This window comes from Grammomys surdaster, unplaced genomic scaffold (assembly GCF_004785775.1).
Source record: "Grammomys surdaster isolate TR1022 unplaced genomic scaffold, NIH_TR_1.0 125889, whole genome shotgun sequence".
NCBI classification, from domain to species: Eukaryota; Metazoa; Chordata; class Mammalia; order Rodentia; family Muridae; genus Grammomys; species Grammomys surdaster.
In genome coordinates this window covers 482,694-502,070 of record NW_021620714.1, presented here as the reverse complement: position 1 = coordinate 502,070, position 19,377 = coordinate 482,694, and the positions used below count along the sequence as shown (strand labels likewise).

General features: G+C 41.3%; 1 protein-coding gene across 2 annotated transcripts in view; it reads right to left on the bottom strand.

The window, feature by feature from the left end:
* The window catches only part of Cd86 (CD86 molecule), a 62,984-nt gene that overhangs the window by 42,874 nt on the left and 733 nt on the right, over nucleotides 1–19,377 (bottom strand). The window lies entirely within an intron of this gene.

Below are 19,377 nucleotides of genomic sequence, written 5' to 3'. Positions count from 1 at the left end.
GGATGCTTCGATACTCCTGCCTTGATGATAATAGACTAAACCTTTGAACCTATAAGCCAGCCCCAATTAAAAATTGTCCTTATACGAGTTGCCTTGGTCATGGAGTCTGTTCACAGCAGTAAAACCCTACCTAAGACAGGCTAGAATGCTAGTTTAGTGGTACAATTACACTGATTTAAAAGAAACATAGGAACTATGCTTCCTATACTTTGGAGACAGGAAGATAACAAGTCTGCCTGGGCTAAAGAATGAGTTCAAGACCAGCATGGGTGACATAGGGAGACCATCTCAAAGCAAAAAGTGACAATAAAGTTGAGAGTATAGTATACTAATGAAATATTTGCACAGAATCTGTAAAACACTGGGTTCAATCCCAGTACCCACCCCTACCCCCTGCAAACACACACACACACACTCACACACTGCATAAGGGAGGGAAGTATTTGTGTGTGCTTATATGCCTGAACAGTTTAAACCCTGTACAGAATATCACTCATTCAAGGTCAATGAAATGTGTTTCTGAACATAATTCCTGGACTGTTTTTTTTTTTAAGATTTTTTTTTCTATGTATGTTGAGTGTTTTCTCTGAGTGTGTGTCTGAGCACCATGTATGCAGTGACTGCAGAAGACAGAAGACAGTGTAGGATCCCCTGGAACTGGAGTTTTAAAAGATGGTTGTGAGCCACCAGGATGCTAGAAGTTGAATCTGGGTCCTCTGGAAGAGCAGCCAGTGCTCCTAAGTGCTGAGCCATCTCTCCAGTCCCTTCTTTCAATTGAGAATTAATACAGTCCAGAGCTGAGCATCTCTCTAGCTCTCAGCCCTGCTACACAAGTTCAAATAAATCAGGATAGCTGTCACCATCCCTAGGACCTAACTCTGCCCTTTTAATGAACCTCTGATGGGTCTACACTTCCCTCCTATCCTCTGGGACAACTCACAAAAGATTCACAGTGAATTTTCCTTTTATTGTTACTGTAAAACTACACATGCAGAATCCTTCCTCCTTAAGGCATACACACACTCTATTAAGAGGGAAAAATATAAGCCATAGACTGGGAGGAAAATATTTGCAAAACACCTAATGTGATGAAGAGGCTCTGATCCAAAATATGCAAAGAATGCTTAAGATAAAATGACAATGGGCTGGAGAGATGGCTCAGTGTTTAAGAGCACTGGTTGCTCTTCCAGAGGTCTTGAGTTCAATTCTCAGCAACCATCTGGTAGCTCACAACCATCTGAGATCTAATGCTGTTTTCTGTCATGCAAGCATACACGCAAATAGAGCACTCATATACATGAATAAATTTTTAAAATATTTTTAAAATATAATGACAAGAAAACAAACATTCCATGATGAAAATGGGCAAAAGATCTGATTACGTATCTGGCTGAAGAAGGGATACAGGAAACAAATAATGTATGCAAAGAAGACCAGCACCATGCCACCACAGAGCTGCCAGTCAAAATGATGACAAGATAAATACTAGAGAATATCAAATGTTGGCAAACATGTGGAGAAACAGGAGCACCCACTCATTCACTTCGGGAAAACAAATGACACAAATGGATGGGAAGACCATTTAGAAGTTTTTAAAAACTGCACGTATTTTTATTGCTTGAGACGGCAATCACACTTCAGAGCACATTGGCTCAGTCAAGTTAAAAACACCCACACAAACACCTACTCACAAATATGTATGCCGGATTTGCTTATAATTACTTAAAAGCTGGGAACAAGAGGACCCACATGATTCCCAACGCTGGTGTCAGGCAGTTCACAACTGTCCATAGCTCCAGCTTCGGGAGGTTCTGACATTTCTGTTCTCTGCTGGTACCTGCACTCACATGTACATACACGTGTGCGCACACACATTTACACGCATAAAGTTAAAAATTAAAATAAATCTTAAAATTTAAAAAAATGCTTACATAGACTTCTTCAAAGAAGACATTCAAGTGATCAGCATAAAAAAAAAAAAAGATGTCCTTCAACAGGTGCATGGACGACTTATACATCCATGCAATGATGTAATGGTTAATGACAGAAAAGAAGCCACCAGGATACATGAAGAAAACATAAATGTTTTCAACTTGAGTAGAGAAGTCAGTCTGAACAGCCTACGTACTATATAATTCCAATAGTATGATATCCTGAAAAAGAAAACACATAGAGACAGTAAAATGAGATTGGTAGTTGCCAGAACAACCATCAAGTTAGGACAAAGGTTGGGGGATAAACAGCTGGTGCACACCATCATGTATGGTAGTGTAATGGCTCTCATGGCAGTATGCATTTGATAAAACCATGCAAAGCATAAGAAAGAAACTTCTAAAGCATGAGCTTGGTCAATACCAACGGGTTAATACCTGTTGATTAGTCCTAACAACTACACTACCCACTGAAGATGGTAACTGCAGAGGAAGCTGGGTGCCTGGTAGATACAGAGATGTGGGAATTCTCTGTACTATCTGCTCAATTTAAAAAAAAAAATCTAAACCATTCTAAAAATAAAAGCTATTAGTTTAAAGACACACATACACTAACCACACTCACTGATTCCTGGCAAAGCAACTAAATCAATGATGTGACATTTGAGCTCCTGCACTGGTGGGAAAACGAATTAGCATTCGAAGGTTCACTTCCCCTTGTTCCACGCTGGTCATCAAAATGCCATGCACACAGCCGCGCTGAGAAAAATCTCCAATGTTGTATTTATAGCCGCTCTTGATAATTTATGCATATTTCTGGTGCAGAACCATAGGTTTGTATGTCAATTTCTTAAGTAAGTGAAAGAAAAAAAAATCCACCATTTTTTGTGGGCCAGATAAATGTGGTAGTTTTTTTTTCTTTTTGAGAGGGAATGCTATCTTGGTCTATCCCATAAGCACATCTTATACAGTTAAAAGCATTCGAGGTTTCCATTTTTTCTTTTTTGATATTTTTCAGCCTTTATTTTTGTTGCACAAGTGAGTCACTGACATAGGAAGGGATCCTCTTTCTCACAAGTTCCAACAGACAACCCCCCAGCCCCCACCCCACTCCCGCCCTGTCCTGCCCCTCCCCACACTGGCTTCTCTGTTTCCTCAGCTGCTCTGGGCTGTCCTTTATTCACTTTCTTGTGATGCAAATTTACTCCCGACCCTCCTACAAGCTAAAAAAGACCCAATGTGTATTGTCTCCCAGATGCATTCTATCAGTTTCTGGACATCAAACCTGCAACCCAGGGACACACTTCACCTGCATCTTCTCAAGGGAGAAATCAGAAAAGGCAATCAGCCTAGGGTATTTGCAGGGAGTTTTCAATTCAGTGCAAAGACTCTCTTTTCTTCTCCACACACATGATAGCTTCAAAAACTATAAACTTTAACAGCAGCCTACAATTAGGTGAAGCAAAGACATCGTTCACTGTATTAAAGGGGGCTTATATGAAAAGGACCTGGAGGTTCTGCAGCAGTAGTGAGTAGTGAGTTAATGTCTTAGGCAGGAGAGAATATGAGAAAGGTTGGCTGGGTGGACCTCAGGCTAGTGACTGCAGCTCCAGCAGATGAGTCCGTGATCCCAACATCCAGGGTCTGAGGGAGGGAGGACTGCAGTCTGGTGAAGGCACAGCAGAATGGAATCGGGGGCTTGTGGGAAGTGTGTGGAAAGCACACCACTGGTTCATAGGAAACTATATAGACCATAAGTCAGGAGAGCAAGGCGGAGAAGGACCACATGGGAAGCAATGGGGAGATCACCAGTCACCTCAGGGACACTGGAGACCGACCACAGTATTCCAAGAAGACATTCAGGGGACTTTTCCTATATCTTGTCTGCCTTACTGGGCACCCAGGCACCTTGTGGAAGGAGCTATGCAGGAACTGGGGTTAACTACAGACTCTAGAGACACCCAGAGGCACACACAGGCCTGATTCCTCTTTATTCCTTTGAATTCCTGCAATATTTTCTGTCTCCCAACAATACATGAAATTAAAGATGTCATTACATCGTTGGAGATCTCTGGCCTTGGGCTCAAGGAGAGATGGAGAAGAATAGCCCCTGCTCTCTTGGGGCCTGGAGTTGAATGCAGGAAACCTGTACCCATCCAGCAAGGTCAGGGGTCTGAAAAAACACCAGGTGTTTATGAATGTACCTGGGAACTAAGGAAACTCAGATTCTGCATATCAAGTGCCCTGCTGTCTTATCCATTCTGAGAAATTGCCCATTTCCCTCAGAACTTCTTTTTGAAAACTCAGAATGAGGTAATATTCTAAATGTCAAAGTTGCTGGAAGACATCGGTCCATGTTTTTTCTGTCTTTACAGAGGAGGGCAGAGCATACATATCAAAAGTAACACATTTTTTTAAAATGACAGTATTTCAAATTTGAGGAAGCCAAGGATTTTTGAAAGTACCTTATGCAAAAAATAGCTGGGCAGGGGTCTAAATAAGATGTATATGGCAAAGTAAAATAAAATAGGAAGGGGCACATAGAACACAGCCTATATAAATGACTAATTTTGTTTTTCTTTAAAAAAGAAACAAACTAATTTTTTTAAGCTTCCATTTCACCACAGGTGTGGGAAAAGGGCCTCTGCAGACCTAAAACACTCATTTCTGCATGACATCTTTAAAACCAGAAGCAATGCATAGGACATTGGTGAACCCTTGGAATGTGCATTTACACACCTGGACTTAGTTTTCAAGTTAGCAGTTCAGGGACACTGAGGTGTTATTAATTAATTAATTAATTAATTATTTTTTGCAGCTCCTTTCTATTCCCTTTACACCCTTCAATCTAGAAGATTTTAATGGATGATGCTACTTAGAAGAAATTTTCTTGATAAAATCAACAGTCATTCACCCTGATCCTCACTTTTGAAAAGGGCTTCCCTTTGGGCTGTCTTCAGACTGAAAACAATCTGAAATAAGCCTTACGCTGAATGGTGCTATCGTAATGGGAAAGGTGGAGATTTTGAAGGGTGATTCTAAACCAACCTGACCTTTGTGTGTATTGGCCTGCAGACAAATACTGCATCTAAGTGACTTTCACTGTGCCTGGCCTATTTGCATACAAACAAAAGAGGTTATTTTTAAAAAGAGGTGTCCTCTTGTTTTTGTTTTGGTCCCCTGGGATGGCAGCGGTCACTTTCATGCAGTGGCTCCAGTGTGAGCTTTTGTTTATGTCACTTTCCCTTGCCTTTCTTACTCATCATTGACTTCTGGTTCATCAGTTTTGGAGTTCTCATTAACTGTTGCTGGCCTATGACATCTCAGTCTCCTGACTATGAAACTTCCTGGCTTAACAGACCCATTCCTTGTTCCTCACAAGCTAGGTCTCACTTATCTAAATCCAATGCTGTTCACTTATCGAAATCCAATTTTACTTTTTGATTTTTATCACTCATCCTATACAAATTACCTGCTGGTTATAGCCTACAGTTACTCTTTTCTGACCTCCAGGCTTTTTGAAGACTTTTTGCTTCCATGAATAACCCATAAGCTGTTCCTCATGTCTGGGGCCCCTTCCCTTGCCTTCTCAATGGCAAGTCTCTATGTGCCTCAAAATGAAGGATATTTTACCATTAATGCCTTCCTGTGACCTTTACCTGTTCCTTTCAGGATGACTGTGTCTTCCTCACAATCAGACAACAGTATTTATTCATCCCCACAATGACTTCTCATTGTGTTCAATTTTCTTGGCTTGAGAGCCTTAGTGTTGGAGGATATCTGATCACACTGCAAACCCTGAGATTGTATTGTTTACTGGAAAAAATCTGTTTCTAGTTGTGGTATGGCTCTGCTTTAGCACAGTCTCTCTGGCTGGAGTACAGACATGCCCTTAGTACACACCTTTGATCCCAGACAATGACGTAAAGTTAGTTTGTAGGAGGAAGCATCCATGTTTGGAAGTGATGTCTAATTGAGTGGCAGACAAAGTGTTGAATCAGAGAAGGATTTGACAGACTAGGATCTGCCCAACTGTGATGAGAAGAGAGACGAAAGGGAAGCTACTAAAAGGAGAGCAGCACATAGACAGAAGAGTCTATTTTACTGGGGCATTTGTACAGAGACAGGTTGTAGAGAGAGAACAAGCTAGACACAGGTGAAGACAGAATGAGCCAGAGAATGAGAAGGAGCCAGAAGATTAGAACAGGTTGCCAATGTTAGTATGAGGCCAAGCAGTGCAATTCAGTCAGAAATTGAGAGAAGCCAGATTGCATCAGTCAGCTTAGAGAGGAGTTTGAGCCAGAAGAGCTGAGTTGAATCAGCCAGCCAGAAAGGAGAACGAACTAGGAAGGGCGAGCTTATTCAGCAGTAAGTCTTAGAGGCTGAAAACATGTTAGGCCTAGATAAGACTATACAGAGTCGAGAAGCTTCCAGGACCAGGCCTAGGTTAGCAGACTGAGGCAGTGAGTCTTGGAGATGACAATTATAACAGGTAAATAAAGATTACATTTACACCTTAGGGTGGGACCATATTTCTCTCCCCTTGGCATTTATTCTACTTGATACCTAGTTGTAGGTCCAGCCTGTGACTCAGTATATCTACCAAGTCAGGATCTGTCAACCAATGAGGTAGGCTCCTTGCTGTTACTTTATGCCTGCAGTCCTTCATTTAATCTTCGCAATGTATGGAAAATGTTTGACATATGAGGAAACTGAGTTCCAAGGATGACACAGCCTGTGTACCCTTCAGTAAGGTATAGAATTGAATCTATTTTGTTTTATGACTATTGTCAGAGGGACAGATGGATACACCTTATTATTATTTTTTTTGTTATTGTTGTTGTTGTTGTTACCAGAATTCCCAGTGAGTCCCTCTTATTCTGCTTACTCTCTGTGCAACCTTGAGCTGGCGGCTGAACCAGTTTCTCATTCTTTTCCATTGGTGAAAAAGCTCTGACCCACTTGGCCCCTGCCAGGGTTTGGAATGGCAGCTATAGGAAGTTCTCAGCATGGACCCTGGCCATCACAGAAGCTCCATGCTGCATTCTACTCTGCTCCATGTTTGATATTCCTCCTCTCATTGACTTACTCCTTATCCCCGGAAAGTCTGGATCATTCAGTTGTCTAACAGACAAAGAAACTAGAGCTCTGTGATGTTACTGACCTATGCAAAGCTCCTTTAGTCTGAGGACATATTTTTCATGAGGCCCCCTAGAACTCAATAAGACCCTCAAAATAGCCAAATAAATAAAGGCACCATGATATAAGCTCGTACACAAACACATGTGTAAGCACTTCTAAGAGGGTGAGTTTGGCCACCCCACCCCACTCCTTTCTGACTTTTTTCCCTGACAGTCATGATCACTGAAGCCAGAGAATCCTGAAAACAGAAGCAGTGATTGGCCAATGGATGAGGAAGCTCATTTTTCTAATCTCTGCTTTCTGAACTGTCCATTCATTGATTTTCCAATCTAGTTCCCTTCTGCCTGAGAGAAGCTTCCTTCCAGGGCAGAGATCTCAGGTGAGAGGGACCTGGCTTCCCTGTGGAGGTGGGCTGACAGGATCCTCACTTGCATTTGCACAGGGCTGTCTCTGACACACTTCCTGCTTGCTTTGCCCTGGTAAGTGGTTATTCCTGCTCTCAACATGAAGGCTCTTAGACTCAGGTCTAGAAAGTCTGAGCAAGGTCATATTCTTAAGTGAAGGCAGCCAAAACGGAGGATAGCCTCTGCTGACTAGCAGAATTTTCCATGGGGAATGTGGCCTCCTGCTAATAGGCACTGTAATTTTTCGGAGGAAAACAGGATCTGGATTTATGCAGATTCTCTGGCTGTATATGTGTATGTGTATATGTATGTGTATGTACGTGTACGTGTACGTGTATGTGTAGGCAATTAATCTTGATGAAGCTTTTGCTTTATTTATTTATTTATTTATTTATTCATTCATTTTGACTTACTCTATTTCGATGACTGGGGACCACTTTTAGACTATGACCTTTAATCTCCCTGCTTCCTCTGTACTTTGGTTTCTGTTCAAGGCTCTCTCCCAGCTCCTGCCTTTATCGCTTAGTCACCAGAGCGTGTTTTGCACCATTGTCCCTGTGGTATGAGTGTGTGAGCACGTGAGCACTGGTGTTTGTGTGCACAAGAATCTCAGTGCACATGGAAGCCAGACATCCATCTCCAGTGTCTTCCTCAATTGTTCTACACAGACATTTTTGAGACAGTGTCTCTCCCTGAACCTGGAAGTCACTGACTCCACTAGATTGATGGCCACAGAACCGGTCCACCCGTCCTTGCCTTCCCAACCATGTGACTTTACAAGGCCATTGGGGATCAAATCTAGGTCCTTAGACTTATTCAGCAGGAATTTTAGCCATTAAGCCATTTCCTGAGCCCTGAGTTCAAATCTCTACACATAAACACAATCTTTTGTGCTGCTAAAAGTACCCCTCCCCAGCACACACACAGACATATGCACAGACACACAACCAAACACGCACACATACACAGAGACATATATTACACATGCACACAAACACACACACAAATCTTCTATGACATATAAGTAGATAGTCGTTCAGGGCTAGAGCTAAGGTCTGGTATGAGACTGGCTCTGATACCAGCTCTGTGATGTTCAAGATGCATATTTTACTTGTGAAGATTTGAGAACAACACCATCTGCAGGTATGAAGTTTAAATTAGACAGCAGGATATAATATTGTGTAATTCCTGCCAGAGAATAAGAGATGTCTGCTGTGGTGATTTGCCCTCCCTATAGTGGCAGTAGCTTCTACACAGGATCCCTGTCTGCTCCATCTCTACTTCTCCAATATCACTGGGTAAATTAATAAAACATAGTCCCAGCCTCTCCCTTGCTGCCCCTGGCTCACCACGTCCTGGCCCCATTGTAGTATCTTCCTAAACCTTTCTACTCACATTTGCCTCAATCTCCTGTGACTCCCTGTTGCCCTAACAAAGGTCAAGAGGTCAAAGTAAAACAGTGGCCAAACAAAGCCCTTCCAGACACTGAGCCATACATAAAATGGGCATTTCATTAAATGTTTACAAAGTTTACCTTTCTTATTCTTTGAAATACATATCCAGTGTGTCCGGCTTTGTCCTGATGCCCAGGACAACAGTATGGAGACTGATCAGTTTAATTAGTTTCCACCATCCATACCCCGTGCACTAGACAGAAACCACACACCCAAATCATTCACTTCTAGCATCTCAGGATCTCTGATGGTCAGTCCTGTTTAGAAGCTCAACTTCACCACAGGAGTACTTTACACTTAAAATTTTACTTTATCTTATATGTATGGGTGTTTTGCCCACATGTCTGTGTACCATGTGTGGCCGTGGCTGAGGTGCTCAGAAGAGGGTATTTAATCTTTTAGAGCTGCAGTTATATGTGGCTGGGAGCCACTCTCGGGATCTGGAAATCAAATCCAGGTACTGTGGAAGAGAAGCATGTGGTGCCCTTAACCGATGAGCCAAGTCTCTGGTCTAGCCACAAGACCGCTTCATACTTTCTTGCACTGAGTGGGCAGGATGATGTGAATTCACTGTGGATGTGGCAATTGCTTTCAAAGAACGCTTTTTCATAACTGCCCAGTCTAGAAGGAGCCATGCTTGCTGTTTCTGGCTATGTATTATTTTCTTTAAAATCACATGGTATTGTGTCATAGTCTGTCATTAAAACGTTACTTTCAGTTTCATGATTAATTCATTGATCCATCTACTGACTAGTAAACACCATTAACCATTTAGGCTGATTCTTAGTTTTCATTATATTAAATAGTGAGGTGATACTCGTTTCTGTGCAAAAATCTTTGCCCCCATGGAGGTAAAATTAGCAAGATATATAAGCATTTCTATAGTAAATAAAATGGTCATTCATGTGTCTTCTAGAATTAGAAGTACAACCATGAATTTAGTCATTCATAGAAACTAATGCTCAAAAAAAAAAAAAAAAGTCATTACAACCTAGAAATAGAGCTGAGCACAGTGGCATACACCTGCAAGTGTAATATCACCTTAAGGCAGGAAAATCACAAGATTTTCCTTAGAGTTCAAGATTTATCTGGATTGCTAGTGAGTTAGAGGCCAGCCTGGGCAACTTAGCAGGACTTTATCTCAAAATTTATAAAAGGGGCTAGAGTTGTTAACTTGGCAGCAGACTGATTACCCAGCATGCACCAAGCCTTAGGTTCAAAAAAAAACTTACAAGTGGATGTAAATATCTAAAGTCCAAAAGGTTAAGAGCAGATTTTCATAAGCAGTTCTTGAAGATACTTACAGGGTGGCTAGTCACAGGGCAGGATTTTATAGCAGTGTTTTAGGCATTCTACCTTACATAAAATGAAGTTAGGTGGCTTTGTTAGAAGGTCACTTGTTCTTTCTTCAAGGTCACAGGTACGATTTCCTAAACCTCATCAGAAGAGATAAAGCTCTGTGCTAGGGAAATGGATCCATTGTTAAACACTCTTCCTGCTCTTCTAGAGGACCAATATCTCCTGGCCTCCTCAGTGGTTTGTTGTATTTACTATTACTGAGTTTTTTTTTTTTTTTAAAGAAAGAAACATATTTGCTCATCTTTAGTGTCTTTTCAGTCTGGACCAAAGTGCCTGGAACCATAGGGCTGTGTCTTGGTCACTGTTCTATTCCTGTAAAGAGACCAAAGCAACTCTTATAAAAGAAAGAATTTAATTGGGGCTGGCTTACAGTTTCAGAGGTTTAGTCCACTATCCTCATGGCAGGGAGCATAGTGGCAGGCAGACATAGCACTGGAGCAGTAGCTGAGAAATGTATCCTGATCTTCAAGTGCAATGAGAAGAGCTGGACTAGGCACAGGCTTTTGAAATCTCTAATCCCACCCTCAGTGACACACTGGCTACATCTTCTAATCCTTCTAATCCTTTCAAACAGATCCATTCCCTGATGACTAAGCATTTAAATATATGAGGTTATGAGGACCATTCTTATTCAAACTACTACAGGCCAATGAATTTTAAAAAGCTGTTATGAACAAGAGAAGCAGGCAGTGGCTAGGCAGGTACCCTCTGGTGTGAGTGAGCATTGGAGAATTTGAATACATGTTGACATGTATCTCTCCTGTCCTTGGAGGAGATACCCATTCATAGTTCCACAACCAGAAGCACAGGAGAATACTGCTAATGTGTGCTCATTTGCTTTCAGACTCTTGCAAACTCCACAGATTGATAATTCAATAAATGGAGATTACTTGGGAAGGGGTTGGATTTGTCATGTGTGAAGATGAGCATTCTCAGTTTTTAAAAATTACTTTTTAGAACCCTTTTTAAAAACTTTCAAATAATTATAGATTCAAAGGAAGCTAAAAGAAAATATACAGGGAAATCTTGAATACTCTTCTACCAGTTTCTTCTAATGGTAGTCTCTTGTGTAACTGTTTTAGAATGTCAAAGCTAGGGACTCAACAATGAACAATCCACAAACTCTATTCCAATTTCACCAGTGTTTCATGCTCTCATCTTTCTCTGTGTGAAGTTCTACAAAATTCTATCACCTCTGTAAGCCCATGTGATATGTGCCACTACCAAGATAGAGAGCACAGAGCTGAAGAGATGGAGCAGTGGTTAAGGTGTCTATTGTTCTTGCAGGGGATCTGAGTTAGGTTCCCAATGTCCATGTCAGGAGGCTTATAACTGCCTGTAACTCCAGCTCCTGGGGATCCAACTCTATCTTCTGGCCTCCTTGGGTGCTTACAAGTATGTCCATGTACACACACACACACACACACACACACACACACACACACACTATAGACTGATGGTACTCCCAGGGGTTCCCTGTGCTGATTGCTGATTTTTGGTAATTGTGTCTTCCAGTAGCCCCTCACTTCTATCTTTCACCTCACCATACCCATGACAACTACCAATCTGATCCATGTCTCTCTCTGTTACAATGGCAGGTAAGTGGAAGAAGCAACTTGTAACTTTTGGGATCTGGCATTTCATGTAGGGTAATTCCTTAGCAATTAATCAGAGGTTTTGTGTGTACAAATAGCTCATCTCTCTTTATTGCTGTTCTAAAGCTTGTTTAACTACTCACACTAAAAGTCATTTCTTTTTTTTAAAAAGCTGACTATTATAAATAAAGCTGTTGTAGATGTTTATGTACTAGTTTTGTATGAACATGGGTTTTCATTTCTCTGGGGTAAATGGCAACTATTGGAATCACACAGTTATACAGTAAGTGTAGCAGGATATTTCCTGCTACATTGTATTTGCAGTGGAGCTCAGTGATTGGGCAGTAGAAGAGGTAGGTGGAGTGAGGAGTTGGGAAGAGAAGGAGAAAGAGGAAGGAAAGAGGAGGAGCTAGCAACCATGGAGGAAGACGGATGGGTCGAAAGCAGTCTAGGATAACAATTTATATCTAAAGGTTAGATATTGAGAAACAATTTTAATTGTGTGGGCATCTTGTTAATTGAGTATTTCCAAATATATAAATCTATTGGATGATTTAAGCATCTTCATTCTACCCGGTACCTCGAGCATGGCTGATATTATCTGGGACTCAGCCGAGTTTTGTGGGGGTGGTGTGGTTGTACTGGCAGAACCAGCCGCCATGCTGGCATCCAATGGGTCTAGCTGCTTCTAGTGCCAAATATGGTGGCAGGAGCTAAGCAGAGCCTCCCCACTGATTAGATAGCTGACCTGTGCCTCAGCTACTCTAAATTCTACCATTACAGGTAAGAACATGTTTATCTTTTAAGAAACCACAAAAGATTTTTCCTGAGAACCTGTACCATTTTAACACTTCCCAAAAGAGAATGATCTTGTTTCTCTGCATCCTACCAGCACTGGTGGAAACATTATTAATTTTTAAATATTCTTATAGGGACACGGTAATAGTTCACTTTGATCTCAACAATATTTAATGACACTGATCATCCTCTAATGTGGTAATTTGTTATTTATACTCTTTTTTTTGGAGAAATATCCTTTTATATGTTTTCCTGTTTGTCATTGGATTGTTTGTTTTTCTGTTCTGGTTGACAAATGAAAATGTGTTCATAACATTTGATTGCTAGTCACTTAATATTTGAGAAGATGAACTGCTTACCATTTGTCTTTATTTTTTAAAAATGAGCAAGGCATAATAGAGAGGGGCATTGTGAGTCAGGCCTAAAGTCTAGCCCTTGAGAGGTAGAGGTAGGAGGATCTCAGTCTGGGTTCCCCTGTCTAAATACACACACACACACACACACACACACACACACAGAGAGAGAGAGAGAGAGAGAGAGAGAGAGAGAGAGAGAGAGAGAGAAATTGTCTTCTGAATAATTAACCACATTGGCTTTCCTTAACTATTTTATAAGCATTGTTTCCATTCCAAACCACACTATAAAATAACACAACATACATTTCATCTGTATTCCTTCTTTCAAATTCCCACAGTCTCAGAGTCTCCATGAACACTTGTTTAGTTGGTTAAAAATTACTGTAAGATAGGGGTGGCAAACTAGGTTTACTTTCTGGTTAGTTAAGTATTTTAGATTTCCCCAATCTTACCAGTTTTAGGCTGTCGTTTACTAACTAGTTAACATAAACTAAATGTTCACTCATTTATATTTATTATTAGATTTCTTCTCTCAATAAATCTGGTAGCTTTGAACCTGAATAATATGGATTTATGGTAATCGAGTTGCTTACACTATGACTTCCTGTAGTACAGACTCCTCCCTTTTAAAAGATTTATTTTACTTTATTTATATGTATGAGTGTCTGTATCTGCCTGTCACCAGGTGTGTGCAAGTACTTTTAAGGAGGCCAGAAAAGAATGTTACATTCCCTAGAGTTGGAGTTACAGATAGTTATAAGATCCCTGGTGTGATGGCTGGGAATGAACTCGGTTCCTACAGAAGAACATCTAGACTTTTAACCCCATAGCCACCTCTTCATCCCAAATTTTGGAGTTTTGTCGAAATAGTCTCTCTGTGTAGCCCTGGCTGGCCTAGAACTCACCAATGTACAGCTGAGTGTCCAGTAACTCACAGAGATACCCCTGCCTCTGCCTTAGAAGTGCTGGGGTTAAAAGCCTAGGCTACCATACCTGGCTGTGGATTCTTCTTGACTCAAAAATTTTCAAGCGAACATTTTTGTACTTCTATCTTCCAGTTCTATTGAGTTATATTGTGGATTTTTTCTGTCTGCTTATTGATATAAAATAATGAATGCCCCCTGAGATTCTAGTTATGTTTGTTTGACCCACCCTAATCCTTCTCCAAGAAACCTTGGATAAGCAAGTTTCTCTAAACTCCACAATGCAGACTGGAATCCATGTTGGTGCAAAATCCACAACGTGAAATGGTAGCCGAACAATTTTTTGTTTGTTTCTGAAATCCTTTTTAAACGAGTTTTGGTTGAAAAAGAAATATAGACCTCTCTCTTTGCTTAGCTTGTAAATGTGGGGAGAGGGTCCTCCAAGTCCAGCAGACGTGATTTATTGTCGTTTCCATAGAGATCTATTTTAAATCGTCTTTATTTGTATGTGGCTATGCATACGTGAGTACTCAGGGCCAGAGGTATTAAATCTCACTGGAGTTGGAGTTACAGGTGTTGTAAGCTGCCCATTGTGGATGCTCGAAAGGTCATCTGCAAGTATGTGCTCTTAGCTGCTGAGCCATCTCTCCAGTTACCAACTCAGTATCATTTTAAACAGCAGAAGAGAGTTGATGTGGGAGTGGGGGTGGGGGTCAGGTGTTATTTTGCATCAAACTTTCTTTTTTTTTTTTTTTTGCTCCTGCATCTTTTTTTTTTTATTGGATGTTTTATTTACATTTCCTATGTTGTCCCCTTACCCCATCCCCCACCCACCCAGGAACCCCCAATCCCCTCACCCCTCCTCCTTCTTCTCTGTGGATGTAACCTCTATCTACCCCCCCTCCCACCTCCCCACCCTCAAAATTCCCACCCCCTGGGGCATCCAGCCTTCATGAGGTCAAGGTTCTCTTCTTCCACCTATGCCCAGCAGGTCCCTCCACTCTTACATATTCAACTGAAGCGCTGGATCCCTCCCTAAGTGCTCCCAGGCTGGTGGTTTAGACCCTGGGAGCTGTGGTTGGTTGGTATTGTTGCTCTCCTCATGGTGCCGCAAATCCTTTCAGCTCTCCTTCAGTCTTCACTCTAACTCCTCTATTGAGAACCCCATGATCAGTTCAATGGCTAGTTGTGAGCATCTGCCTCTGAGTATCTCAGACTCTTGAAGACCTCTGAGGAGATATCCATATCAGGCTCTTATCAGCATGCACTTCCTGACTTCCACATCAGCCTCTACCTTTGGTGATTGCACATGGGATAGATATTCAGGTGGAAGGTATCCCTCTGGGCTGCCTCCCTGTTCTTGGCTCTCTGGGGCCAGTTCCCTCTGTTCAACTGAGAGTGTTGAAAAGGCCACTGAGAGTCTCTGATAGTTTTAGTCACTGTACTTAACCTTTCTGGAGAATTGGACACCATGACTACCTTCTCCTTTGTGAAACATTTTTGTTCTCTTAGATGACCTAATCTTTTCTCGGTTTCTTTTGAGTCTCTCAGATGTGCTTGCTTGGTTTCTCTCATTCTTCACTCTCGAAGGCTTTTGCTGACTAGGGCTGTAGAAACTGAGGACCAGAGATCAAATGAAGAAACAATACAGCCTCCCCCCACCCTATTTCTTTCTTTTCTGGAAGTCAAATGTACCAGATGAAGGTTATCAACTGTGTTGGCCCCTTCTGAGAACTGTCAGGGAGGACTCTGCTCCCAGCCTCTCTCCTTACCTCATAAATGTTTTTTCTTTCCCTTTCCTCTACAAATGTTTCTCCACCCTCATCTCATTTACAAGCTTATATTAAGATACACTCTAGTGATCTCATTTTTATCTTATCTTTGTAAAAAGCCCTGTCTCTAAATATGGTCTCATTCTGAGATAATGATGGGATATATTTCAACATATGATGTGGGAGGTGGGAGAAGGCCCCTTAGCACAATTGTTTAACCACCTTTCCCATTATGTATCACGAACATATATCTCAATGCAGAACTTTGCTCAGTATGCTTTGTTCCTCCATGAATACATACGTCCTTGTTTTCTTACATTTGGTTTGCACGGTAACACTTGTGTCCTGGTTTACTCCAACTGTCCAGCCCATCTTTCCTGTTCATTCTAGACTGCTCTTCCTCGCCAAGGTTTTCCAGGTTCCCTGGACTTCTCAATCCACTGCTCCCTGAGAACTCACCCACATGAGAATTTTGACTACAAGACTCTGAGGACGCTCAGTGTCTGCCCTGCTCCAAGCCTTTCTTGGGCTTGGCACTGCCTTGTGTTCTATCTACGTAGGCATCTCCATCTACCTGCTTAAGTCCCCTGTGAGCCAATGAACTCACTACCTGTTCCCTCTCTCCATTTGCCCCAAATTCATTCCGTTCCAATGCCCTTCACTATGAAGGATGACGCCCCACACTTAAGTCTTCTCGCATCTCCAGTCTCTACACAGGTAAGAAAGTAAAACAAAACAAATCTCAGCATGGTAGCATAAGCTGTTAGTCTCAGGAGGCAGAGGCAGAGAGATCTCTGTGAGTTCAAGGCCAGCCTGGTCTACACAGACAGTTCCAGGACAGCAAGGTTAGAGAGTCAAAAAATAAATATCTCAAAAAAAAAAAAACAAAGAAAGAGAAAAAAGCCCACAACCTCCTCCCCAAAAAACAACAACAACAGCAAAACTAAAAACAAGCAAGTGCCATGGATTCTAGTGTTCACGCATCTTTTCCTCTCTGATCCCATCATAGTCTCAGAACCATTTTCTGTCCTCCATTAACCCTTTGTTCCTTTGTTCATGCTTTCTCCCTGCGTGCGCCTCAGTCTCCTTCATTTCACCATTTTCCCCCAGTGTTTAGCTTCCCACCGGATCCAGCCACGCAGTGGAGGCTGCTCTTCTCCTTGGGCACAGTTTGTTTCAGGTCAGCCCTCTAGGAATGTAGCCTGGGATCGCGCTACCAGGGCCAGTGAGCACATCGGGGAGGGAGACAGGACACAGGACATGAAGCTTCCTGAATTCTAGTCCTAAGAATGTCATTATATAGCCATTTAATTTTTAATAAGCAATTTCCCTCTGTTTCTTAACCACAAAACAGTAATAATAAAATAATTAATAATAGTAATTACTAAGTCCTTACTAGAGCAAAATTCTAGGCACTTAATAGAAATGATCATGTTAACACCTCACAACCACATGTGACCTCATTGTCAGCCACATTTGACAGGCAGGAGACTGAAGATTAGACCAGCTCAGCAGCTTGTTTAAGGCCCACACCTAGAAGATGTGTCTATGTGGGGTCTGGTATTCAAATACACAGCAGCCGTCAAACCCAAAAAGCATAATTCAAAACAAAACAAGGTTGAAGTCCTTGCAGAGGGTTCTACAGAATCTGAGTGATCACAGACACAGCAAAGTCAGTGTAGTTGTTGGTATCTTTTTTCTTTTCTTTTTTTAATCTACTTTTAATTTTTTTTCCCTACAGAAATGGTTCAAGGCCAAAAGCCTTGTGAGGAGTAAAAACCCTCACACGTCTGGTGAATGTTGTGCACGTGCACATGCCGTTTACAAAAGAGATAGTACCACGCCTCCTACTTTTTCCATAAGCTAAGCATATTAGAGACTGTTCTTTGGTCGAGTTTCTCTTTCTAAAATGATTTCATAATATTCCATCATGGGTATTTCATAAATAACCAGTCATCTATTTTTAAACAATTGTTTCTAAATTTTCCACACTGTAAAAAAAAAAAGTGGCAAGAAAAAAATATCCATGTTGTCAAACCTTTACTAAGATAAATCAGTGTATATTCAAAGATGAACTGTCTTTGTTAAACAGCACATAACCTCGAGGATAGCTAGTGTATTTCAGCAGATGTTTGCTCAGAAGGAAGACATAACCGTCAAGGGGCAGTATAGGTATACATCCTTCTCTCCTTAGTGGCATAGGGAATTTTTGTTTGCTTTTGAAATTTAGCATTTATCATTTTGACAAAAAACTGATAATTTGCTGTTATGATCTGTGTCACTTTTAGCTCTAAGATTCAACACTGTTTATTGCTCATAACTGGCTTGGGACATCAAAACAACGAACACCTTAAATAAGCGCCATATGGACAGCAGGCTGTGATGCTATGGCATGGCCAGCACAATTCAGCGCTATCACTTCTACAGGCTCCATGAAAACTCTAAATTCTGAAATTTTTTTCACATATATATATGTATGTATGTATATATGTATATATATATATATATATATTTAAAATTATGCTAGAGAGGAAAGAAAGTTTTTTTAACTTGGAAGTTAATCTGTAATCTTTTGAAATAAAAGTGGCAAAGGCACTTCTCAAATCAATTGGCGCTGGGGAGGAGACTCCCATAGTGCAGTAATAAATAACCGAGGGAGACAACCAACCACGCTTCCAGATGCCTAAGCAAAAGAAGGGCAGGCATGGCTGCCTCCAGGAAGCCTGTGCCCTGGGACCTGCCAGAGATAAGAGGGAGAAAAGGATTCCACTTCCGTCCTCAGGAGCCCGGGAGCCTTGAGAGATCTCCACCTCTCTTATCTCAGCCATTAGTTAATACAACGATACCGCCTGTCCGGACACCACTGCGAAGTGTGACATTAGTGAAGCAACGCCAACGAAGTGCACAGCACGCCAGGCGTTCCACAGACACTGGGTAACTGAGTTACTCCCATTGCTTACTTGTGTCTTAGTTTGTTATTGTTATTGTTGTTGTTTTCTTGCATACAGTCAGTCACCCCTGAGAATCTGCACAAATACCAAAATCTTGGGTGCTCACGTTCCCAGTATAAAGTAAGGTAGTAATTTGCATATTCCCGTGTACTTTAAATGATCCCTAGATTACGTACAATGCATACACAATTCCGTGCAATTACATATACACTGTAAATGAATACCAACAAGAGCCCCATGTCTGTTCAGTATAGGCACAACTATAAGCGAGCTACATTTCTATCTTAAATGGGAAGTTGATCACAGACGGCCCTCTGAGTCCATGGATGTGGAACTCATACACTCAAAGAACAGGCTGTGCCCTTCCTCTGCATTTCCTCTGGCCTTTCTTCTTTTGCCTACTCTTTATTTGACTTCTTCACCTTTAGCTCAAACTTTTTAAAAAAGTGCCTCCTCTCATTTCTCATACTTAAAGTCATTTAAGAAACCCGTTCAATATCTGAAACACAAATCAATCACCTTTGGGAAAAAAATTACAACTATCAGCTGCTTTTGGTACCTCAGGTAAGTCTTACCCCCATGAAGCAAAGAAAGACATTGTAGAGAAAGAAAGAAAGAAAGAAAGAAAGAAAGAAAGAAAGAAAGAAAGAAAGAAAGAAAGAGAGAAAGAAAGAGAGAAAGAAAAGAAAAAA